General features: G+C 40.5%; 2 pseudogenes; both read right to left on the bottom strand.

Moving 5' to 3' along the window:
• On the bottom strand, window positions 1-27317 carry LOC150012141 (pygopus homolog 2-like; annotated as a pseudogene).
• LOC150012142 (U1 spliceosomal RNA) lies at window positions 8707-8860 on the bottom strand (annotated as a pseudogene).

The raw sequence follows: 27317 nt of genomic DNA, 5'->3' as shown, positions 1-27317 counted from the left end.
TCAGGCCCCAGGCCCATCTCTGGCAGGCAGCACTTTAAAATAAAAAACCTCACTCCAAAAGGCACTGCACTGATACACCAGGCCTGGAGGAGGCTGGGGCTCTGAGCCCCCACCTGCCTTGCCAGGCTGTTGACATCTGGAGTGCCCCTACCTCGTCCACTGCTGTTTGGGGGGGAAACTGAGCTGATGCCCATTAACGGCAGCAGCTGGGGAGCCTGAGTGGGGCTCCTGGGGAAAAGCAGTAGGAGCAGGTGGATTCAAGGGCTTTCCCCCATCCTCACCACCAGTGCCAGGAAAGCCATGGTCTGGACCAGGGAAGGGACTTGTGTTGGGAGGCAGGCTGGGGAGCCCCTGACCAGGTCTCTGAAGAGAAAGGCCAAAAGGTGCCCCTTGCTGGACAAAGCATGGGTAGAGAGAAGGAGGGCCCAGCTCCCCTCTGGGAGGTTGTCCCATGATGGGTGATCACGATCATAGGGCCAAACCCCCCAACCGGGCCTGGCATCATCTGCCCACCAGGAGGGCTAAAGTTTTAACCCAGAGGCTGGTTGAAGGGTTGGCTAGAAAAGTTCATGTTGCCTGGGGGTGGGTAGCCAGGGCAATTGGGGGCATGTTGAAAGCAGGGCCTGTAGGGTGGGGAGGGAAAGGGGGGGTCATTGATGAAGAGGCTGGGGACCCCTTCCACCTCCAGTTTGTAGCCTGTGGGTACTTTGCCTGCCATGCACCCCTGAACACAGAAGCCTCCAAAGGGGACAGGACTGCTAAGGAATGGAGAGGCTGTGCCCCCTACCTTAGGGGCTCTGAAGTCATCCTCAGAAGGTTTGGATGTAAGCAGGTGATCCACATAGGAGTTGGGGATGCTGCAAACTCTGTCAGATGTGAATATGCAGGGCCCTGAGTATTTGACTTCCTTCCCTTCTTTTCTGGGTTCTTCATTTGCAAACCACACTTTCAGCTTCCTTTAAATGAGACATCCCATCTCTTGATACCCTCAGATCCTTAAGTGACTCCTGAAATTCCATGTGCCTCCCAACCCTAGGGTCCTCAATCTAGGACTCCTGCCCTTAACCACTGGAGGGTTTCACCCACACATCTTCTTCAGGACTCTCCACCTAAGGATTCCTGCCTCTCGCCACCCAACTATTCTCCCTCTGAAGTCCCCAGGTACTCAGCTTCTCCAGCCCCCAGCCCTCTCCTGATATTAATTTTACACAATAGTTTGACAATAATTTTACAAGAAATATTTTAGGATATGAAAAGATATAAATAAAAGAAAATGAATAAGAATTTAAGAGAAATAAGCATAAATAAAATAAAAACAACTAAATAAAAAGGTGCAACTAAAGAGAGACTATTAGAGTTTGTAAATTTTTATAGCCATTAAAAAGTTAATAGTGAGTAAACTCTAGACTAGATACAGTTAAAGGGTGACTTTACTGAACTGAAAGATAGTACTGAGAGATACCTTTAGAATATAGTAGTGAGCCATATATCTGGAAAAAGTTCAGCCATTGTTAATATAACAAGAACAGTTTGCATGACGTTAATGTAACCTGGCAGCCAAGGACAGTGGACCTGAATGCACATGTGTGAACAATGATGACTTCACTGTACTAGTAAGTGGGGGTGGTAGATGCTGTTGAGCGAGCATGTGTACTGTGTGGCTGTGGCATTCAAAATGACTGAGCAAGTAGAGCAATGAAATGGCATCAAATTTTGTGCTAAGGTTGTACATTCCTCTGCGGAAACCATTCATATGACTCAGAAGGCCGCAGCTACACGCAACTGGTGACTGGCAGCTTCATCACAACAACGTGCCTTCACATGCATCATATCTCAGGCAGAGTTTTTTGGTGAAATATCAAATCACCCAGGTGACTCAGCCCCTCTACAGTCCAGATTTGACACCCTGTGACTTCTGGCTTTTACCAAAACTAAAATCACCTCTGAAAGGAAAGAGATTTCAGATCATTGTGAGATTCAGGAAAATACAATGGGGCAGGTGATGGTGATTGGGAAAACTGTGTGAGGTCCCAAGGTGGCTACTTTGAAGGGGACTGAGGCATTATTGTCCTATGTACAGTGTTTCTTGTATCTTGAATCTTCTTTAGTAAATGTCTCTATTTTTCATATTAAGGATGGACCATATGTGTATGTATATATATCCTTTTACAACTCTCCTGTGGGAAGAAATTATTTAATGTGAGAGAAAACATTTAGAAGCAAAAAATAATCATTCAGAACAACAAGAAGAAAAAAGAATCCAAAAAAACAAGGATAGTGTAAGGAGCCTCTGGGGACAACTTCAACATATCAATATTTGCAATAGGGGGCTGCTGTAAGGAGGAAAAGGAGAAAGAAATTGGAAATCTAGTTGAAAAATAATGACAGAAAACTTCTCTAACTTGATGAAGGAAATGGACATGCAAGTCCAGGAAGCACAGGGAGTCCTAAGCAAGATGGATGCAAAGAGGCCCACTCCAAAACACATCATAACTAAACTGCCAAAGTTAAATACAAAGAGAGGATCTTAAAAGTATCAAGAGAAAAGTAGATAGTTATGTACAAGAAGCCCCCACAAGACTGTCAGCTGATTTCTCAAAAGAAACTTTGCAGGCTACAAGGGATTGGCAAGAAATATTCAAAGTTATGAAAAGCAGGGACTTACAGTGAAGATTGCTTTACCCAGAAAACATAGCATTTAGAATTGAAGAACAGATAAAGAGCTTCCAGGCAAGGGGGAGAAATGGTGCAGGGATTAAGAAGCATAATTGGTAGGTGCAAAATAGACAGGGGGAAGTTAAGAATAATATAAGAAAGGGTGAAGCCAAGGAACTTATATGCACGACCCACGGACATAAAGTAAGGGGGGTGAGATTGCTGGAGAGAAGAGGGGTACTGGGTGGAGGGGAGCAAAGGGAAAAGAAATTGGGACAACTATAACAGCATAATCAATAAAATATAAAGTTTAAACAAAAGAAGTACAAATAGGTAGTTACAGAATAGCCATGAGAATGTAAAGTATAATATAAGAAATGGAGTAGGCAAAGAACTTATATGCATGACCCGTGGACATGACCAATGGTGTGGGGATTGCCTGAGGGAATAGGGGGTGTTAGATTGAGGGGGACAAAGAGGGTAAAGTTGGGACAACTGTAATAGCATAATCAATAAAATATAGTTAAAAGAAAAGTGAAACTTTTATTCAATGAAAGACATAAAAAATAAGTGATATGACAATCCACAAACTTCTCTTTGCAATGAAAGAAAATAATACATCAGCACATATTACACCACTGGACCTAGACAAGGAGTAGGCATCTTCCTTACATCACTGGTTCTAAACTTTCTCATTCCTTCTTAAAACTCTCTCTTTTGATTAACATGTTATCTGACAATACCATCACTTTGTTCCTTGTTATACCCATCCTGCTGTCCTAAGATTTTTCTTTTCTTAAAGATCTTAGCTGGTACTTCACTGTCATTCCAATACTATTCTCATCATAATTCTTGGTGATTTCAATATCCACTTACCGATATGGTCTTTTCAATAACCTAGCTTCTAAAGTTTTTGGCCTTGTCTTCTCCATTAACGTTGTGTTCTCTCTTAGTCACTCACTAACATGGTTGTGTCTCTAGAACTGCACTGTCCGTTATGGTAGGTACTAGCTTCATTTTGCTTTTAATCTAAAATTTATTAAAATTAAATACAATTTAAATGTCATTTCTTTAGTTGACCCCCTTTCCAGTGATCAGTGCCACTAGTGGCAACCACAATAGATAGTGGATATGGAACATTCCCATTGGATAGTGCTGCTCTGGATCTTATCATTACCCATAACCGCCACTCCTCCGTAATGTCAACATTAAGCACCACACTCTCTCACTGAGACTTTTTAAGCTTATTCCTCACGCCAGCAATTTGTCAAATTTACCTAATCTATCAATTCTTCTACTACTTTTTCCCCCCAATCTGTGTCATGCTCTACTTTCATTATTATGCAACTTAAATTTCATAAGGAGCCATATGAGCCTTCCCTTGCAGACATCTTAAACTACCGTGTCCTTCTTGCTCTTTCTTTTAATTTGAAAAATTCTGGTTAAATCAAATTTTCTGAGTATTCGTTACCTGGATAAATTCAGTTTTCCTCTTAACTCTGCACCCACACCGCTGCAGCGGATTGTGGCCAGAGGAGAAAAAACACACAACCATCACTAACCTTGAGTGGGTTATGCTACCTGTCAATCATTAATGTTCCCTCTTGCATTCAATCTCCTGTTCTTCTTGACTACTCGAACTTCCTTCTAACTTCCAAACTTCTGACAATTTTTCCCTATCCTCACTCTCAGTTGGTGACTTGCATATCCTTTTGCTTAAAAATAGAAGAAATCAGAAAAGAAATTTCTAAAAAATTTTACTTCTTAATTTTTAGAGAGAGGAAGGGAGGGAGAAAGAGAGGGAGAGAAACATCAATGTGTGATTCTCTCTTGCACACCCCCAACTGGAGACCTGGCCTGCAACCCAAACATGTGCCCTGACTAGGAATCAAACTGGTGACCCTTTGGTTTGCAGGCCAGCACTCAATACACTGAGCCATACCAGTCAGAGCAAGAAAAGAATTTTCAAATGCTAACACTATCGTATCTACTCATCTATTGCACCTGTGTCCATATGCTCTGCTTTCTCACCTATTACTATAATGAACTGCCTATACCCCTAATGAAGATCAGTCCTCCACTTTGTACTAGATCCCATCCCTTGTAGCCTGTTCATGGGCTTTTGTATACAGCAATTCTCTACTTTTTCTCTGGCATTACCAGTTTTCCTCTCTACTGGATCTTTTCTACCATCAATAAGTAACAATTTTATTTCTTCCTTCTGGGAAAAAAAAAAAGACACTCCTATTGATCTCACTTTTCCTTCCAGTTACTCCTCCATTTCCTTACTTTACCTTTTAGCAGAAGTCTTTGAAAGAACAGTCTGCCTATATCTACTTCATCTATTGTCTCTTTTCCCACTCTCTCCTGAATCTATATTGACCAAGTTTTTGTCCTGTACCATGTCATCAATTTTCTTGTCAAGATCACAAAGATTTCTCCATGGCTAAACCTAATGATCAATGTCCATCCTCATCTTGCTTGACCTATTAGCAACATGTGACACAGTTGATCCCTCCTATCTTCTTGAGATGTTTTGCTTGACTTCTAACCATTTTCTCCCTACTTTACTATTTGTCCTTCTCAGTCTCATTTGTTGGTTTTTCCCTATCTCCCTGACCTCTGAACATTGAAATACCTCAGTCTTTGGATTTCTTCTCTCCCATGCTTACACTCACTTTGTGGTAGATTAAACGATGGTTTACAACTATTTGCTTCCTCCATTCTATGGGGATTGTACATCCACACCCTTTGGATTTGTCTTGAAATGCCTCTTCTGTGCATAATACACATCCTTGTCCTATTGAAGGGCTGGGCTATGTGACTTCTTTGGTCAGTAGAATGAAATGGAAGCATGTGGTGTATGTCACGTACAAGGAGATGCTTTAAATTGGATTGCATTGTTTAATTTGACCTCTCTTGTTTCTGCCCTTTGCTGCGATTATGGGATGTGCAAGATAGTGGCTGTTTCTTCAGCTTAGGCCCCAAATTAGGAGACACTTGAATCGGACACATAACTAGCCCACAGCCTAAAGCAGAGCTCTCATCAACCCATTGCCTATATGTTTGTAACAAGAGCAGGAATAAATGCTTGTTGCTATAATCCACTGAGATTTGGGGGTTGTTTGTTACATGAATGCCAATTGCCAACTGGGCACCTCCACTTGAATGTCTAAAAGGCAACTCAGACTCAGTAGGTCCAGCAATGAGCTCTTGATCTTCTCTACAAATCTGGTCTTGAAGTTTTTTTGTTATGAACTGATGGGAACTCTAACATTCCAGGACAAAAATCCTACAGTCATCCCTGATTTCTTACTTTTGCTTATATTTCTTGCCCAATTATCAACAAATTGTATTAGTTCTACTTTCAAAATAAACCTAGATTCCGAAAAGTTCTCACTCCCTCCACTGGTGCCACTTTGGCCCAAGCCTTTATCATTTTTATCTGTTTGCTGTTATAGCCATACCAATTCCACCAGTGGGTTGGTCACCTTTGTTTTCTCCATCCACAGTCTCAGCTCCTAAACATTACTAGAGAAGGTTCTTCTAGAGTAGGAAAACAAAGATTAATTAGTAAGTGACCAACAAATACCACCTGGCCTCAGGTAGGTCATAGTTACCCACAGTTATCTTTTAGTTTTCTCTAATCACTTTTTACCATCTCAGTATCACCTTAATCATGCCACCATTATCTCTTACCTGGATTAACTTTTTTTTTTTTGAGGAATACAAATTTTATTTTTCATGTTAAAATTTTTACAAATTTTATTGCATCATACCCAATACAAGATTGCCCTGGCTGGTTTAGCTCAGTGGATTGAGCGTCGGCCTGCGAGCTAAGTGTCGCTGGTTCGATCTTCCAGTCAGGGTACATCAGAGAAGGAAAACTCTGACTCCAAAAAACCTCCGCTGCCTTGCGGCATACCTCTTCAGGGGAAAGGCTAAGGGAGTAAACCCCGACAGAAAATCCGGAGCCGGAGTCCCTAAGGCGGTTTGACGTTGTAGTCAACACCGGCAACTCCTGCGGCGCACCTGAAGCCAAGCTGTATCGACTCCGTCTTTCCCTTGGACCCTTCAGCTGCGAAGAGAGGGGGGGTCTGCTGCATGGGCAACAGCAGACCCTCCATATTACCCTGCCCAGGCTCTGTAGCTTCAGCGTCATCTCAAGATGTCGATTCAACACAGGAGGAGACAGATACCATGTCACTCCCGAGTCGGACTGCACAGCCATTCTCGGCGGAGCAGATAGACTCTTAAGAAGCTACACCATCGTCTCTCGAGACGGACGGCTGCCGACGACGACGACCCAATACAAGAGGAACAGTTACAAGTGAACTAAAAATATAGTATGTTGGGTTATCTCTATTCATGTTATTATCATAAGCATGTTTTGTTACATGAACAGCAACAATAGTTACAATTACAGAACTGTTCAATTTTAAAAATTAATAAATGTGTTTTGATGAAGGCTAATACATAATATAAACAAAGAGTAAATGTTCAAATGTAGTCTCATATTCTATATTATTCTTTATTCCACAGTTAGAGGCATGGGGCTCTGGCCAGTGTGGATCAGTGGATTGAGCACTGGCCTGGGTTACAATAGATCCAATAATGCCATCATTCAAATATCTGACCAAGCAAGTCAAGTCAGCAAGCATTGCCAATCATTTTCTAAAAGCTTACTTAATTTAGCTTTATAAGGACCTGGATTATTCTGAAAGCCACTCAAATTACTGTTGCCTTTGTCCCCATCAGAGGACCTTTTAAAACAGTAAATCAGATTGTGTCACTCCTTTGCTCAAATTTTTCTTTCCTTCAAGTGATTTCCCATCTCACTGAGAATAAAAGTCATGTTATTTATAATGGTCTACAATATCATTTACACGAGCGGTACCCAACCTTTTTGGCACCAGAGTTTTTCCATGGATGGGAGCAGGGAGGGACAGGAGGCAGAGCTCAGGTGAGCTTCCCTCTGGCCTGGTTCCTACCAAGTCACAGACTGGTACTGCTCCCCACCCGGGGGTTGAGGACTCGTTTTACATTCTACAGACACCATCCCCAACTTTTTGATGAAATCTTGTCTCTTATGACTCATTTTTCTCATTCAGCTTTGGCCACAGTGGCCTCCTTGCCATTCCTTAAACACAGCATTTATGCTTCATCTGCAGGGTCTTTGTATTTGTTGTTCTCTCTAAGATGCTCTTCCATCAAGTGTCTCTATGGCCTGTTTCCTTATCTCCTTCAGGGGTTTATTCAAATGTCGCTTTCTCAGTGAAGCCTTCCTTGACCACCCTATTTTATTTTATTTCATTAAAAAAATTATTTTTATTGTGATAGCTATTGTGGCTCAGTGGACTGAGCCCTGGCCTTTGAACTGAAAGGTCACTGGTTCAATTCCCAGTCAGGGCACACACCTGAGCTGCAGGCCAGGCCCCCAACTGGGGGCATGTGAGAGGCAGCCAATCAGTGACCAATGTTTTTCTCCCTCCCTTCCCATCTCTCAATAAATAAATAAACAAATCCTTTAAAAAAAAATAAAATGTTTCCTATTGTCTCTGGCTGGGTAGCTCAGTTGATTGTGAGTTTGTTCTCCAGTTAAGGCACATCCGAGAATCAACAAATGAATGCACAAATTGATCTCTCTCTCTCTCTCTCTCTCTCTCTCTCTCTCTCTCTCTCTCTCTCTCCCTTCCTCTCTCTCTCTAAAATCAGCTGGAAAACAAAAAAGATTGTTTATTATCTAGAGAGGCTGAACCAGGAAGACTCGGGATCCAGAGACCCATAGAGATTCAATGAAGTCTGCATATTGAACAGTGAGTTCCCCACCCCTTTTATACCAGTTCTAGACAGTGACCAAAGGCTTACAGTACCTCATCTTCAGGTTGAATATTAAAGCATTCAACTTTGGAGCTACCGACTTTCCAGGAGAAAATATTTGGGGAGAGCAAGAAAACATCCAGAGCTCTGCCTAATCAACCTGCCCATGCACAGAGGTTCTAACCATTTTATTGTCTCACCCTCCCTTCTTCTTTTTCTTTTTTTTGGTCATATGAGAATGCGAAAGTAGTCTCCCACTACTATAAATTATGGAGTTGAGTTTTCCACATTTGGGAAATGTCAGGGGTCAAGAGTGCAATGGACAAGCCTTATTCCGGGAAAAACCACCTTCATGATCATGGTATCTCCCCTGCTGGGTAAGTATATTACCTCACTGAAAGTCACCAGATAATCAGGTAAAGATTTTAATACAAAATATAGGGAACCTCCAAACATTTAAAAAATAAATTCATAAGAAATAGAAACAATACACAGAGCAGAAGAAAGCATACATGTTATAATTATAATTAATATTCACATATAGAGAAAATATTGCATCTTTGAAACAAGAAGAGGATGCTATTAAAAGGGAACATCGGGGAATTATAAAAGTTTGTGAATACTAGGAATGTGATAGCAAAAACACAAAATTCAATATAAGGGTTGGAAAATAATGTTGAAAAGTATTGTTAAAGAATATAAAAGAGGAAGCTATTGGAGAAAGCATCCCCCTCAAACAATGGAAGAAACCAGGAAAGAGGCATAGATGAAATCCAGGAAAAGAGGATCCTACATAGAGAGAAAAGAAAATTACCTGAAGTCCTAGATGGCCAGTTGTGCAGCAGGGCTAGAAAGCAGGATGAAGGTCTCCAGAAAGTAGGGGGAAAACCCTGAAATTGATCAATTACCTGTAGAATTTAACTGTAAAAAGAGGAGTTTTACAGGTCTTGGAAGAGAAAAAGGATAAATCATGGCAAGTAAATAAAAAACAAAGCAAACACAAAAACAAGACAATTATTATCATAATTATTCTTATGAAAAAGGAAATATGATCATAATACACTATGTATCAGCAGTAAACAGTATTTTACATAAGCATAACAATGTAAATAATGAATGAATCAAAACTCCTATACTGGAAGGGTAGAGGTACAGAGAAAGATGACTTTACTTTTATGCTGACTGAGTTTAAGTCATGCTTGATGGGACTTGAGGTGGAAATATCAACAAATTATAAAATGTCAAGCTACAGTTACCCATTTTTTGGAGTAATCTGCCTGATCTGTGGAAGTGGGTAAGATTACTAAAAGGGAGGACATTGTTGAGATCAAGTTGAAGACCGAAAATAGAACCTGGACTCTCTTTAAGGTTAGAGGAATAAAAATACTCAATAAAGATGTAAATAAGTAGTTAGAGAGAGAAGTACATAAAATAAGAAACTTCATGAAAGCAGGGAAAAAGAAATTCTCAAAAAGTATGTACTCTGTTGCCAAATCTGTTGCCTCCAGAATACAACAAGGACGCCAGCCTGTTAAATCAAGCAGGCCGTTGTCCGGGGACAGCCAACTGACCTGGAGTCTGCACAATCCCTCCCAATGTGGGAAGGCCACCCTCCCCTCCACACCCCCACTCTTATTAGGGATTTCTGGACCCAAGGGTAGGTAGGACGATGACCGTGTCCAGTTTGAAGCAGGTAGAGGAGCTCGAGATCTTCGCCCATTGTCCTTTATAAGATTATAAAGGGTCTTAAGTCTGAGAGGGAGGGATTGTTATTTTTTATTGTTAAAATATTTATTTATTTATTTAAAAAAAGAAAAGAAGAAGAATATATGAAAGGGTGAGGTGGGAGAGCTTGTATGTATGACCCATGGGCATGGACTTGGTGTGGGGGATTGCTGGGGGAGGGGGGTGCTGGGCGGAGGGGAGCAAAGGGGAAAAAATTGGAACTATCGTAACAATATAATCAATAAAATATACTTTAAAAAAGAAGTATGTACTAATATAAAATGTTTTAGAAAGCTATAGGAAGATGAGAAAAGGGTCTTGGTTTTACTTTTATTTTTTTAATATGATAAGAAAAATTATATTTTGAGTTAGCCAGCCTGACTCAGTTTAGATGATCTCTGTTTTTTTGGCGAGTTTCAAAGCATTATAGTCAGAAGCCAATAGAACATATGCCCTCCTCTCTCTATCAAGCCTGATGATGATGTTGACCTTGGCCACATCGTCACAGAGTTTTTCCACAGCCTGTTTGATCTGGTGTTTGTTGACCCTGACATCCATAAGGAACATAGTATGTTGTCTTCTATCTTTGTCATGGCTAACTCAGTGGTCAGAGTGATGTTGATGATGGCATAGTGGTCAAGCTTGTTGCCCTTGGGGGCACTCTTCTAAGAATATTTGAACTGCTTTCTCAGTTGCAGTGTTTTGGGCCACTGGAAAGTGGATAACATTCGGATTTTTCTCTTTCTTAATGGCTGTAGACACATTTCAGCACTAAATCCTTGGCCTTCAAAGCCTTTGCTTTGGCTTCAGCTTAGGGAGGGGAAGGAGGAAGAATTTCCCTCTTTGCTTTCAGTGCCATCTTCATGAAAAGTCAAAGGCTTTTAATGATTTTTAGAAAAGTCACCAGTGACCTTCTACAGAAAAGTTTTATCCTCATAGGGGAGGAAGAAGAATTAGGGAATGGAGTATGAGGCAGCAATATGACAGTCTTTAAAAAATTCCCGGCATTACATGGTGCCAAAATATCACTTCATGGATTATCTGCTGATTGAAAGTAAAAAAGTCAACCATAATTCAATAACAATAAAATGGGTAAAAAATTTTTTAAGTAAAAAAAAAAAAGTAACAATACCAGAGAGATCTGGCTGTTGCTTCCTTAACTCAGTAATCAATGTTAGCATCACTAAAAGTGAGTCAATCTAAAATGTAATGCAATAAAAAGTATACAGCAATGACTATTCCTGACAAGAATGTTTAATTTGAATTGAAGTTTACCAGTTTACAGGAAATAAGGGGTAGATGAACATGTTCAATGACAGCAACAAAAAAAAAAAAAAAGAAAAAAGAAAACAATCAGACAAATCCAGAGGTTGGATATTAGAGGGACAATGGGCCCAGTTCAACAATTCAATGACACCAAAAAGGGGAAAGGGAGCCCTAGCTGGTAGTTCAGTTGGTTAGAGCATTATCCCAATGTGCCAAGGTTGTGGGTTCGATCCCCAGACAGGCCACATAGAAGAATCAACCAATGAATGAATCAATAAGTGGAATAACAAATTGATGTTTCTTTCTCTGTCTCATACTCTCTTTCTCTCCTTCCCTCTCTCTCTCTTTATCTCTAAAATTAATAAATTAAAAAAAAATTTTAAGAAGAAAGGGAACATTGTTCAAATTAAAAGAGAATTAAGCTAAGCCACAGAACAACCTGAGCAGCCTGTGGTCCTTAATTGAATCCTGACTGGAAAAAACAACTGTAAAACACATTTTTTTGTGACCACTGGAAAAATGTGAATATAGTCTGTTATATAATATGAAGGCATTATTATATGTTGTATTAACTGTGATAATGATATTTTTAAGAGAAGTATTCTAAAGTATTTAGGGGTTAAATGTCATTATGTCTATAATTTAATTTAAAATGCTTCAGGAAAACAAATACGATGTAAATATGACAAATTGTTAAATCTACATACAAGTATATTGGTATATATTATGCTGATATATTTCAAATATACTTTTCTGTATATATAATAAAATTAAATATACAAGTGGTATAAAGAAAATAATGAAGTAGTAGTCTGAGGTGGTAATTGAGTCAAGGTTGCTTTTACTGTGAACATGTTTATAAGCTGAAAGGAGGCAATATGGAGAGAGAAGGAGTAACGGATTGGACAAAGTCAAAAAGTGGAATAGGATAGAGTATAAGAACAAGTGAAGAGTTGAGATCTAGAAAGACTGATCAGCACCAATTTCTGAGGTAGAAGGACAAAAAATAGTGAGTGAAGAAATGAGAGCATTCTAAAGTGGAGACAGACAAACTGGGAAATGGCCTTTGAATGGAGGAAGTCTAAGGGTAGATTAGGAATTGTGAAGGTGGGTTTGGGAACTTGAAGAGAATGAGAAAGTTCTGAAAATGCTGCTGGATAAATTCTGCAGGAATGCAATCTGGAGGAGATGTGTTACCCAGATGAAGTTAGACAGCATACATTTATAGTGAAGCCAATCAGCATGATTTGATGATTTCCTTCAGGGATGCTCAAAAATCTGGAAATGGAAGAAAACCGGAGAATGCTAGAATTTCCCTAGAGAGGAATAGAAAAGGTAAAAATCCCACAAATTAAATGGGTGACCGTGGGTATTTCTATGTTTTCAATAAGACTGTACATAACTAGCCACTCATGACTCTGTAACAGAAGGCATTGAGTGTTGCTCACAACTGGCTTTGGGTAAGCCTGAAAGAGCGTTAATAGATTAGAACAAAAAAGAGTGAAAGGGATAGGGAGTTGTGTTTGCTGTGAAGGAAGGCTTACTGGGAGTGAAGGTGTGGAACAAGTAGAGGAAATAAGTTGTAGTCAAGACACAAAGCACACACACACATACAAAGTCAGAAATCATAGAGGGAGAAAGCTTTAAAAATGTAAAATTTCAAGTGCCATTGCGGTCCCATGTATGGCCATAGAGATGTGTAACTGATGTGGACACTAGTTAGCCAAGTTCTAAGATGAAAATCAGCATGGGCGTAATAGACAGTCTCTAAGATAGCCCCCAATGATCACCACATCCTGTTACTCACACCCTTGTATGGCTCCCCTGAGCGTAGACTGGACCTTGTGAGTTTAACAAAGAAGTAAAGCACAAATGATGGGCTATCACTTCTGAGATTATGTTACAAAAAAACTCTGGCTTCCATCTTGCTTTTTTACTTGCTTGCTCTATGAAGCCAGCTGCCATATTGTGAAATACCCAATGGAGAGACCCACCAGGCAAGGAATTGAGAGAGGCCTCTGGCCATCAGCCAGTGAGAACCCAAGGCCTTCAGTACAATAGCCCAAGAGGACCTGAGGCTTGTCAACAACCCCTTGCCCCGCAACCCAGTCTTAAATGACTGCAGCCTCAGGTAACTGCAGCCTCAGACATCTGCAGCCTTGTGAGAGACCCTGAGCCAGAGGATCCAGATAAGTGTTGCCCAGATTCCTGAGGCATCGAAACTGTGTAATAATAAGTGTTTGTTGTTTTAAGCTGATAAATTGGGGTGATTACATAGATAACTAATACAATGGATGTTGATGCATTGAGGATAGCAGAAGACAAGATAGAAAAACCATGAGTCAGGAGCAGTGGTTCATAAAAGATTTAAAGCTTCTCCACCTGTAATGTGCATGCAAATCACTTCAGGGTCTTAGAATTCAGATTTTGATTCAATAGTTCTGGGGCCTGAAGTTCTGCATTTCGAACAAGTTCTCAGGTCATGCTTATGGGCTGGTCATTTGAGAGGCAGAGATCTCAAGTGTCTTGAGATTAGCAGAGATTAGCAGAGAAGATGGGTAAAAGCTGAGTTTGGAGAACCCAAATCAATATGCTTGTGAAGGGGGTCAAATTGTTCACTAAAACGAGGAGGCAGGCTACGGCATATATGAGCCAGGGCCTGAAGTGAAGCCAGAGACTGATATAGATGAATCAGATAAGCAGATCAGAGTGGGTGAAAATGTAAAGCACTGAGTGTTGCTATAACTGGCTTTTATAGGTTCTCTATGGTATCATGTTTGGACAGGTCTCTCACAGTTAATGGATGGAATTTTCTCTCTCCCCCCACCCTCTCTCTCAATTGCTCTTAATATCTACCTATACCCATTTAATAAAACCTGACTAAAGCCCTGGCTGGTGTGGCTCAGTGGATTGAGTGCCAGCCTGCAAACCAAAGGGTGGTCAGTTCAATTCCCAGTCAGGGCACATGCCTGGGTTGTGGGCCAGGTCCCCAGTTGGGGGTGTGCAAGAGGTAACCACTCATAGATGTTTCTCTCCTTCTCTTTCTTCCTCTCTTCCCCTCTCTCTAAAAATAAAGAAAGAAAAATATTTTTAAAAACCTCACTTAGGAAAGGTCATTAAGGTAGATGGAGAAATAAGTTCCTTCCTTACTTCATCATTCATTCATACATACATGCATTCATTCTGCGAGGAAACAAAAGTGTATAAGAAAGTGCTTGTCCCATTATTGAAATAGCAAGGGCAACAGGCACATCAAGACGTACTAGACTACAAGGTGATTGACTGGTGCTATAATAGAGGTATAAAAGGTATGGTGGCCTGGCCAGGTGAGTGATTAATTCTCCCCAAAGGTTCAGGGCTAGAAGTTTCACAGAATAGGTGAGGTGTGAGATGGGAGGAACTGGCATTGGAAGGGAACTGGGAAATTCTAGGTACATCAATTTGTAAATAAATCTCTCTCTGACCCCATCCTTGTACAAATAACTTATGCTTACACAGCAACAGAGTTCTAATCTTTGGTTTCATCTGTGGGAAGAGAACTTGCAAATGGCCAACATGAATACATTTCTCATTGTAAATGATTTAATTGATTTTCTGACACAAATCAGACTCACGTGAGCTCGGGATGCATGAGCCAGTTTTTCCTGGACCAGATCAAGCCTGGATAAGCCAAGACTAAGGATCCAGATTTATAATGACGGAAAAGCCAGGGAGATCTAGAGGGGATCCTGACCATCACTTTATTCTTCATCTCTACAAAATGAAAACAGCAGATGTAAAGAGGACTTTGTTAGGTCCAATGAGAGTTAGAGGAGAAACAGAGCTGAGTTTGGAGGAAGAGCAGAGAGGAGGATTGACAGAGAGAGGGGGACACCTGTGCAGTTAAAAACAAAAAAGGCCTATACATATGGAACCTCACTTCATCTGCTCAGACGGCGATAATCATTGTCAAGGTTAGTCAGAAGTTGTACTGTGCCCAAGCCATATTACAGAAGAAGATTAATCTCTTAGGCCTGAGTTCTTTGTCATTGACTTTTAAGTTTCTGGAGAGACATCTGAGGGGGGTACCTTGCAGGGACTTAAACAGATTACTCCCTATGATTGACAGGGAGTCAAGAGATCCTCTTCTGGCCAAAGGAGACTCATCAGGGACGTACCACCGAAGAGAACCTTAAGCCAGATGTGGGGGTGGGGGAGAAAGAGTTCCCAAGGGTCCTGGACCCAGCGACGCCGCTCACCCAGCGTTGGGATTTTCAGACGCAAGTGTCGTGGACACTGAAATGGTACCCGGTACCAAACGAAAAGAGTGCTGTTGGGAGAGGCAAGCTCCTTACTCTGTAAATTTTCGCTGGTGTTGATGTGAAGGTCAGGCAAAAGGGAGGCAGGTGCCGGCTCCTTAGCTGCTCCTTCTCACTGTCCCGGGTTTCAGCACCGAATGTTAGGTCCAGTGAGAGTGAAAGGAGAAATGACAGGAGAACGGGACATGAGTTTAAAAGGTTTATTTAGCCAACTGCAACAGGCGGGCTGAGACCAAAGATGGCGTCAGCCCCGAACAAAAAAGTAAGGCAGGTTTTTTTTTTAAGGGATAATGAGAGAGGGCATTAAAGGGACGCTCTGCAGATGGCTCTGGGGGAATTGGCTCTGAGAACTTTAAGAAGTTACTAAAACAGAAAAGTTACTAAATTCTTGCCAGCAGACTAAGATACCTTTGAAGGACACAGGCCTTGCCACTGGCGTCAGCAGTTACTGAAGGGACAGCAGATTTATTAGGGCTTGTTAAAATTAGACCAGAATTTCCGGAACCCAGGTCTTATGCCTAAGAAACTCAATTACCGATTACATTGTTTACTGAAAAGTACAAAAGGCAAATACCATAAGATTTAGGAGGAGGGGAGAAGCTTGAAAGAAAACTAGGAGAAGACCTAATGAACACATTTGAATAGATACTAAATTTCGGATACTTCAGCCATTTGTGTATATTAATAGTGAGGTTTCGGCACCATGCTTTTATGGTTTTAACCACAACAAATACAATACAGAGAAGAGAATTTGGTGAATTGCTCCTGGGGCCTCTCTGAAACTGTACCTAAGGTCAGTTTGACATCATACACTGATGTTCTGCTTGATCGAGTCTGACCAGTTTGTCTCTCAGTTGATAAGGCAATTCTTTTCCTGCTCTGTGACTCCTCACTGGTCTTGAACTGCTGCGACAGCAATACCCGGTGTAACTACAGGCCCAATGTGCACATGCGTGTATGAATACTCTAAGAAAGCCGCTGTAGATTGCCATAACCCCAACCCCATTCTGACTTGACTTGACCCTGACACTGCATTCCAACCTAGAGCTGTCATTGTGTCCTTAGCCCACCCTGATGTACTGAGGACTTAAGTTGAAGTTCCATGTTTAGTTTACTCTTCACAGTATAAATTTGTAGGTGAGTGGCCCCAAAAGAAAATCTGAAAGGCATTATTTTCCACGTTTTAATTTTTATGTCACACTTAAACAGAAGGTCTAATTTACATACAGTGCCAAACATTTTATCACTTTTTGCTACTGTCTAGGCTTTATTAGCGTATAGTTGCATATTTTTACAGAGTTAAAATCAGAATGTTTATTATCCTGTTTATTGTATTTATTCCACATTTACTTCCTTGAGACACATACATTTAGACACATGCTCATGCCTCAGCATAGACCAGATTCTTATTACTTAAAGTAGGTGCAGAGTATTCAGTATACTAATAGAGCAGGATTTGCTTAGCCCTGTCATTTATTGTTGGGATTGGGGTTGTTTCCAGTTTTGTTTTGTTTTTTAATTTATTTATTGTTTTTCTATTACAGTTGTCCCCAGTTTTTTAATATAGTGAATAAAGCTGTTACGTATGTTCTATACAAATTGCTCTTTTTTCTTTCAGGTTATTAACTTGGAACATATATCCTCAAGGGAGAATGAATAAGTCAATGGGTGGACAGTGAGGAAGCACTGAAGGATATAAGCAGGGAAAGAACATGATCAGATTTTCATCTTGAAAGGTCTGTCCAGGGAGGGTAATACCTATTACAGGGTTACTGTGAACACTAAATTAGGTCAATAAGTTGCAAGAACAATAAAGAAATTATGCAGATATAGATTATTATATTCAGAATTTTGTCAGGAAGCCTAATTATCAAATTCTAATCAGTGTTAATTGAAGATCATCAATCAATTTAATCACACACTCAAAGTATTTTTCTCAGGTTCTTATTTTGTCTTTGCATGCTAAGGATAATGCAGTGCCACAAGAAGCATGAACTTCAACAAATAACCATTAAAAACAGATCTGTTCTTTATCCTGTGGGCAAATACCTGTTTCTGGAATTCAGGGCTACCTTGGAAGCATGGAAGTGGCCCACTCTGAAGCTCGACAATTTCTGTGATCTGAAAAGAAGACATTATCTAGTCTAGACACTGACTTAAGGCCAGCTCACATTCTTCTTCTCTCTTTTCATTTTATCCATTGTAATCCTCTTATTATATTGAAATGATGTTTTAGCTTCTCTCCCTACTCTTAAGTGCTCAAAATGCACTGGCTTTACCAGCTCTAGGCTCTATTTTCTCCTCTGGTAAATGAGGAGGTTATCTTGATGGTTTCTTCCAGCCCTTGGAGCTTGGACCTCAGAGATTCTATGGTTCTCTCCACTCTCTCTGGATGACAAAGCCCAGTCTGGCTCCAACCCAATGTCTTACTGCTTCAGTTTTCTTAAACCACTAATCACTGGTTGTTTAGGGAAATCTTTGTCAAAATGTGGCAACCAAATCACCTTAAGGCATGCTAAAATGCAGATTGCTGGGCTCCAGGCCTGCTTAATCAGAATCTCAGGGGTGAGGTCCTAGAAGCTGCTTTATAAAAGTCAAATATATTCAGTTCAAATGGTCCTGGACCAAAGTGTGAAACACGCTTTAGAGTAATATCTCCCTCTGCAAATTCCTTTATTCTTCACCTTCCCAGTAGTTACTTCTTATTCTTCAAGGTTCTGCTTCTAAAAGATGTCAAACCAGTCACATCAAAGACAAAAACTTCTCATGATAGGACTGGCAGGCATCAGAGAGTTGCACAAGGAAGACCTTTTCAATCCCATTGATTCTCAATCCTATCTGGTCTGCAATTGCCTGATCTACTGCAATTAAGGCTGACACCAAATGTGACATTAGAAAACTGCCATAGGTTGAACTGTGTCTCCCTGCTCCAAATACCTATGCTTTTCTTTAAACTTTAAAAAATGTTTAACTTATTGATTTTAGAGAGAGAGAGAGAGGAAAAGAAGGAGACAGATAAAGAGAGAAACACTGATTTGCTGTTCCACTTATTTATACATTCATTGGTAGATTCTTGTCTGTGTCCTGATGAGGGATCAAAACTGAAACCTTGGTGTACTAGGACAACGCTCTAACCAACTGAGTACCTGGCCAGGGCTCAAATGCATATGTTGTATTGTAATTCTCGGTACTTTAGAATGTGACCTTATTTGGAAATAGAGTTATTACAGATGTGATTAGTTAAATTAAAATGAGGTTATGAAATAGGGTGAGCCTCTAATCCAATTTGATTGGTGTCTTTATATGAAGGGAAAATTTAGAAAGAAGTAGACATGCACATAGGAAAAACACCATGTGAACAAAAAGGCAGAGATCAGGGTGACACATCAACAAGTTAAGAGACAGCAAAGATTACCCTGACCAGTGTGGCTCAGTTTGTTGGGCATAGTTCTGCAAAGTGAAAAGTTGCCCGTTAGATTCACGGTCAGGGCACATGCCTGGGTTGCGAGTTCAGCCCCTGGTCAGGGCAAGTTCGAGAGGCATCCGATCGATGTTTCTCTCACACACTAATGTTTCTCTCCCTGTCTTTCTCCCTGCCTTCCCTTCTCTCTAAATAAAATCTTTAAAAAAGAAAGGGAGAAACAGCAGAGATTACCAGAGAACCACTAGATGCTAAGAGAGAAGCATGGAGCAGATTCTCTCTCCCAGCTTCTGAAGGAGTCAACCCTGCCAGCATCTTAATGTCACTCTTCTAGCTTCCAGAACTATTAAGGCAATAAATTTCTGTTGTTAAGCCACTCAAGTTTGCAGTACTTTTTTAAGGCAGCTCTAGCAATTGAATGCATACCTTGGTTATAATCGTGGCTTGGTCATGGGGACCTTAGGCTATTACCAGCTGTTCTGAGTTGCACTGTGCCATCTCATCAGAAAGACAGAATATATGTTTATTGGAAGGTGAATGCTGAATGAGAGCTGGGTGAAAGTACCTGTCACGTAATGACTGTTAGTGAGATTATTATTCACCAAATGGCTAACAGGAATTCTTTGGTAATGAAGAATTATTCTTTACTACATATAAAGATAGGCACCAGGTTGTAGGTGCCTTCATTTCCCCAAAATATGCTGTTAGTATAGATGAACTCCCTGTGCTCTATCCAAAGCCAGTCCTTCTATGTGTATGCCAGGATGCATCCCCTCTCACCTAGCCAAGGGCATCACTTTAGCATTCTCCTCTTCCTGAAATCTTCCATTTCCTCCTCCTGTCAATGTAGAAACATGCTATTATTCTCCCAGCTTAAAAAAAAACCAAAACCAAAAAAACCCACCTTTTTTAATCTTCATCTTTGAACTACCTTTCACTTCTTTCCTCTCCTTTGCAACAAACTTCACAAAAGAGAAGTTCCTCTCTTACCATTTTTAATTTTTAGTAAACTTTATTTTAGACATTTAGACACAAAATTCTAAGCTCAGTTAATCTTGATCAAGTGAACAATCTTGGTAACCAGCACCCAGGTCAAGAATTAGAATATCATTGTATTGCATATTTGAAAGTTGCTAAGAAAATAGATCTTAAAAATTCTCATCACACGAAAAAAAATTGTAACTATGGTGATGCATGTTAGCTGTAAAAATATGAAATTGAATATCATCAGCACCCTAAAAGCTCACCTCCTAACCCCTCCTGATCACTAACACCAGGGTAATCACTATTCCAACATCAGCACCATAGATTAGTTTTCCTATTTTTGAACTTTGCACCATAGTCATATAGTGTGTATTCTTTGCCTCTGGCTTCTTTTCCTCATTGTTATATTTGTGAAATCAGTCCATATTATTATGAACAGCAATAGTTCACTCATTCCCATTGCTCCAATCCAGGGGTTGGCAACTTCTTCTGTAAAGGACCAGGTAGCAAATACCTGGCTTTGTGGGCCATAAGGACTTTAGCACAACTACTCACCTCTGCTGCTGTAGCCCACAAAAACAGCCATAGACCACACTTAAACAAGTGGTTGTGGCTACGTCCTAGTGAAACTTTGTGAAAATAGGGCTTGTGCTAGATTTGACTCTTACACTGTAGTTTGCTTACCCCTGCTTAGTCTATAATATTCCACTGAATAAGTATGCCATCATTTATTAATCCATTCTAATGTTGATGGACATTTGTGTTATTTCTAAGTTTTTGCTTAACCTGTTTCATACCTTTCCTCTTTCTGTGCTTTTAAGTCAACTTTATTGAAGTATAACTTATACATAGTAAATAAAATGCACCCATTCGCATGTAAATCTATCCCAATCTGGGTTTTTCCCACTGCTCCAATTAAACATTTGTTAGCAAAATCACCAATAATCTTCATGTTGCTAAATTCAATCATCAATTCTCAGTCCTCATCTTACTTGAGTGCTTGGCAGTATTTGACACAGATGATACCTATCTCCTCCTTGACACACTTTCTTCACTTGGTTTTCAGAATTTAGCATTTAGGTTTTGCTCCTACCTCTGATTACTCCATCTTTATCTCCTTTGCTGGGTCCTTTTTCTCCCAACTCCTGATATTAGATTGCTGAAAGGCCCAGTCCTTGGACCTCCTCTCTATCTACACTCACTTTCTTGGTATCTCATCCAGTCTTTGGCTTTAAATACCATCGTTATGCAAACAACTCCCACATTTACATCTCCAGCCCAAGCTTTATCCCTGACCTTCAGACTCATATATCCAACAACCGGGTTGTAATCCTCTAATTTGTCTTGTTTACTCCTTTACACACCACATCTAATTTATAGCAACTCCAACTGACTCTGCCCTCAAATTTGATCCTAAAACTCACTTGCTGACTACTTTTCCTCACCACCACTGTTACAATCCTGTCTAAGCCAGCATTATCTCTTCTTGATCATTGTGATTGCATTCTATCTGGTTTCCCTGTTTCCACTCTGGCTCTCAGGCAGTCAATCTGCAGCACAGCAGTCGGAGTGATATGGTTATAATATAAGAGAGAACATGTCACTCCTCTGCTCAGAACTCTCTAATGGAGTCCCTTCTCATTCTGAGCAAAAGTCCTACAATGTAAAAGTAGAAGTCCTGACAGTGGCCTACTAGACCACACACCATCGAATCCTTTCTACCTCTTCCTGTCTTCCACAGTCCACCCTTCCCCTCCCACTGCTCTAGCCACCTGAGCTTCCTGCTATTCTTCAAACATCCCAGACACAGTCCTGCCTTGCTCTTTCCTTTGCCTGGTAAGCTCTTTCCATAGATGTGTATTTCGCCGATCCTCTCAACTCCTTCAAGTCTTTGCTCAAACGTCACCTCCTCAGTAGGGCCTACATTAACTATTCTATTTAAGTTGCAACCAGCCCCAAACATCCTCAGTCCCTCTTATTCTGTTCTACTTCTTTCTTTTTCCATAACATTTATAGTTTCCTAGCACACTATAAGTTTGCTTACTATGTCTATTACTAATCATCTATCTCAGGCATGAATCTTTGTTTTGCTCACTGGTGTATTCCAATCTCCAAGATAATGCCTGTCACATAGTAAGTAATCAAGAAATATTTGTTCAATGAATGAATGAAACATTAAGAAAATAGAAATTTGCATTTCTTTTCAAAAAGCATCAGTCTTATTTTTTCGTACAAATTCTCATCCTGGATTGAAAGCTAAAGGATTCATCTGTCAAGTTTCCAGCAAGTGGTTTGGCAATTATATCTACTACAAGCAGGTCCTCTTAGGTCGACAGACACCTGAGGCTATTTATTTTATTGCTGAAAACTTAGTGTGAGAGCATTTTGGTCCAGTTTACGAAAACAGCAGTGTTCTAACCAGCAGCTCCAATAAATCTTACACATTCTTGAGCCCATAAGTCCTGGCCTCTTGCCTCTCTACACATCCATTCATCCAGCTAAGAAGAACCTCTTGTTGGAGCACACAGGGGCACTTGATTAGCAAGAGTGATGGGAAGGGGGACGATCTTCTTCCTTTTCTGCCCTGGGGACAAAACTTCAGAGTGAGCAGCTCTTTGCTCAGGACATGCAGAATGTGACAAGAAAGACTTTGCATCTTTCCACATCTACCAAATGGCTTGCCCACTGTCCAAAAACAGATCAAGTTAACCCATGGAGCCATATGCTAATACAGTCTCATTTCAAGGAAAGTTGTATTACTTCTGGGACTGAGAGTACCTTATGGCTATCAGTAGGCTGAGAGATGGTTCATTCAAAAGAGTACAAAATGATAACTTTCTGATTCCACATCTTTTTACATAATTTCCATTATAGTAATTTTCACATTTTCACTATAGTTTGTTTACATTTTGTAGTTGTTTATTTACAAAAAAATATTGTGGTTAAAGGCATGAAGTCTGAAGCCAGATTTTATGGGTTGAGTCCCAACATCAACACTTATTAACCATATGAGCTGGGATAAGCTATTCAACCTCTCTTTGACTTAATTTTCTAGACTGTTAACTGAGTTAATAATACTACCTATTTCATGAGATTGTTATAAGGATAAAATGAATTAATATACATAAATCACTTAGCACAATGCCTGGCACATAGGAAGTATGCATGTATACATAAATATATGTAATGTAATTATACATTCATATATGCTTATATATATTTATATGTATATATATATCTCTAAATTTATGTAGTTAGAAGCACTTTGTGTCTTGGCAAGGTCACAAAAATAATCTAAGATTTTCTTTCATCCTTACCCCTGCATTGGAATCAGTTGTTTGTCTGGTGAGTATTCTAATAACATGTTAAGGAGAAAAAAATAATTTTGACCCTGTGCACACACTCCCAGGATGCCTTTTTCCTTCTAGCGGGCTGAGCCAATCCCATGAAACAAGCTCTCTGGCAGACATTCTGGAAGGGAGGCCATAGAGGACCAGGAATTTCCCGTGACAGCACCAGGGTGTACAGGAGGTGATGTCAAAGTTTACAACAAACTTTATTTGCTTTGCTACACTCCCCAAAATGTTTATTAAACCTCTATGGTCATCATATGCATACATGCCTTAGCCTTTATTAGTTGGATCCTTTAAGGTTTGCTAAACCTTATGAACTAAATGAACTAAATTATGTGCCTCTCCTCCCAAATTCATATGTGCAAGCCCTAAACCCCAATGTGATTGTATTTTGAATAGGACTTTAAAGAGGTGATTAAAGTTAAAATGAGGTCATAAGGTTGGATTTCTAATCTGATAGGACGGATGGCCTTATAAGAAGAGAAAGAGAGATCTCTCCTTCTCTCTGCGCACACACACTAAACAAAGACCAAATAAGGACAGCAAGAAGGCAGTCATCTACAAGCCAGAGAGAGCTCTTATCAGGAAAATTGGCTGGCACCTTGATCCTTGGATTTACCAGTCTCCAGAACCGTGAAAAACACATTTCTTGTTGATTAAGCCATCCAATCAATAATATTATTATGGCAGCCTGAGCAGACTAAAATAGGTTGAAACAGGAAGCATACCCATAAGATCCCTAATAATGGGGGTTTATTGCTAGGATTTGTGGGGTAGCATGGATGTCCTCTGTCCTTAGCTGGGCAGCCATTCTTTTATTTATTTATTTTTAATTGACTTTTAGAGAGGGAGGGGAAAAGAGAGAGAAAGAGACACCAATTCATTGTTCCACCTACTTATGCATTTATTGGTTGATTTTTGCATGTGCCTTGACCAGGGATCAAACCCACAATCTCGGTGTATCACATCAAGCAGATGCTCTCACCACCCAAGCTACTCTGTCAGGGCTGGGCAGCAGTTCTTGATCACAGAGCTTCCCAGACAAGGATGTCACTAGGCTTGTGGAAAAATAAAACAAAGGCTCAGCATGGACTGGGATATTGCCTATTCTTTGTTTGTTTAGTAGTTATACTCCCTGGTTGAGTCGATTTGTTAATGTCTAATGCACAGTGTCCCTATTAGACAGTTTGACATCAAACTCTTTTTGGCCTTTTTCTGACTGGCCCATTCCCAGGGGACTTTGGCTCCAACTGAGTGTGGCGGGAGTAGTCAGGCTGGCTCGACGTGGCAAGAAATATAATAACTTTATGCAGAGCAAACCACTAGAGTCTTGCTTCTCAAAACAGGGCTGTGGATCTAGAAGGCACTTAAGAGCTTCAAGGGTTTCTCCTTACTGTAGAGTCCAGCCCTTTCCATGACAACTAGCTCAAAAGCAGCAATTTTGAGGTAGATTGTCCTATAATATTCCTTGTTTTCATTTTCTAGGGCTGCTGTAATGAAGTACCACAAACTGGGTAGCTGAAAACAATATAAATTTATTCTCTCGTTGTCCTGGAGGCTAGAAGTAAAAAATCAAGGTGTCAACAGAGCCATGCCCCCTCTGAAGGATCTGGGGAATAATTCTTTCTTGCTTCTTCAAACTTCTGGTGTCCCCAGGCAGTCCTTGGCCTGTGGCAGCAAAACTCCAACTTTTGCCTACCTTTGTCTTCATATGGCCTTCTTCTCTGTACTCTTGTGTCTTCGTCTATTCTTATAAGAACACAGTCATTGGATTAAACCCACTTTAATCTTGTATAAGCCCATTTTAACTAATTACATCTGCAAAGAGCTTATTCTCAAATAAGTTCTCATTCTGAGCTTTGGGGTAGACATGATTTGGGGGACACTATTCAACCCACTATATTGTTTTGGTTAAGACTCTTTAGTTGAAAATTACAGAATAATCCTTGAGCCATATTATGCAAAAAGAAATTATTAATAGGATAGAAGAGTGTTTTACAGGCCCTCAAGGCAGTAAAGCAGTCAGTCCTCAGGAGGAGGAACCTGGAACTGCACAGCTATCAAAAGTATTGGTCCTCTCTTCTTATTTTTTCTTAAACATTTATTTATTTTTAGAGAGAGGGGAAGGGAGGGAGAAAGAAAGGGAGAAAAACATCAATGTGAGAGAAATACATCAGTCAGTTGCCTCAGGGAGGAACCTGCCACCCAGGCATATGCTCTGACCAGGAATCGCACCAGTGACCTTTTGCTTTGTGTGATGATGCCTGACCAACTGAGCCACACCCGTCAGGGCCCTCTCTCCTTATCTTGGTCTTCCCCTGCCTGCCTTCTGTGCATTTCCGTGCCTTCAGCAGGCAGAAGATGACTACCCATTGCTCTAGAGTTTACATTTCTATTCAAATGACCAGTTCAAATTGGATAATCTTGTACTGAGTTCTAAATTCTCAAGAGAGGACATCTGATTGGCCCATTCAGAAGCCGGTGTTCAATTCTGGTCCAGTCAGCTGTGGATAGGTGGTTACAGTGACGTAGTAAAACAGCTGGGGGAGTGGATTCCTCCCAGCAGACAGGAAGGCCATTCTCAGAAAGATGAGTCATTGTAAACTGGGTAAATAACCACAAAAGATCTTAAACACATTTTATAGCATTTAGCAGCATACAAAGTGTTTTCATGTATACCCTCATTTGACTTGTGCCAATACATACAGAGCAGGCATAACTGGCATTTTGCCCATTTTACAGATGCAGGAACAGATGCTGAGAGATGAGATCGCTAACCCACGATGGTGGTCAGCGTCAGAGACCAGACTCGGTATTCTGTCTTCTGACTCTTGGCCTGACTTTTACCTCACCATGCAATACAGCCTACAGTTCCTTCACAGTTCTAACCCCCTTGACATCATTACCCTCTCAGAATGTTTTCATCTGGACTTAGCACTCTAATACGAAAAGAAAGAAAATCATTTTTCTTTTAACACTTAAACTCAAATCCCTCCTCATTTGCATTTGATGATTTCCTTCTCACTAATTGTAAAATCTAATCAATTCTTGTGTTTGGGGCAATTGGGCTAATTGGTGTTACATCTCTGCAATCCTTTTATTCATCATTTATATTTTCTCTGAAGCTTGTTTCCCACAGTCACTGGTTCAGGCTCCCTCTTCTCATGTTTTCACTCACTGGCTTTCCCACTCATGTGGCCTCTTAGTGAAAAATTTTGCCTCCTGTTTACTGAGACTCCATTAGTTACTGAGCCTTAATTCCCTTGAACTTTTTGTCTCTATTTTATATTCATCTTATTTCCTTTGTGTAAGGGAAAAATAATTCTTCTTTTTACAGATAAAAGTTTTCCCTCCTAAAGCTTCCTAAAGCCAGTAACTGCATGTAATTTCCGCTTTCTATAAATCAAATATGTTTAGGCTTTCATCTCAGAGGAGGCTAAGGTGCAACTTTCTTCTGTCAACTGAATCCAGGTCCATCTGCCACCAGTTGCCTCCACCCCACTGCTGAAGTTCAACCCCAAGTAGATCGAAGTCATATACCTGAGGTGCACTGGCGGGGAAGCTGGTGCCACGTGTGCCCTGGCCCTCAAGATCAGCCTCCTGGGTCAGCTCATTGGCCTGTCTCCAAAAGAGGTTGGTGATGACATCACCAAAGCAACCCGTGATTGGAAGGGTCTGAGGATGACAGTGAAAGTGACCATTCAAAACAGATAGGCCCAGGTTGAGGTGGTGCTTCTGCCTCTCCCTCACCATCAAAGTCCTCAAAGAACAGATTCGGCACCGATCAATCTTCAT

This window comes from Furipterus horrens, unplaced genomic scaffold, assembly GCF_987537825.1.
Source record: "Furipterus horrens unplaced genomic scaffold, mFurHor1.1.pri manual_scaffold_4, whole genome shotgun sequence".
NCBI classification, from domain to species: Eukaryota; Metazoa; Chordata; class Mammalia; order Chiroptera; family Furipteridae; genus Furipterus; species Furipterus horrens.
This window is presented reverse-complemented; position numbering and strand designations above follow the sequence as displayed.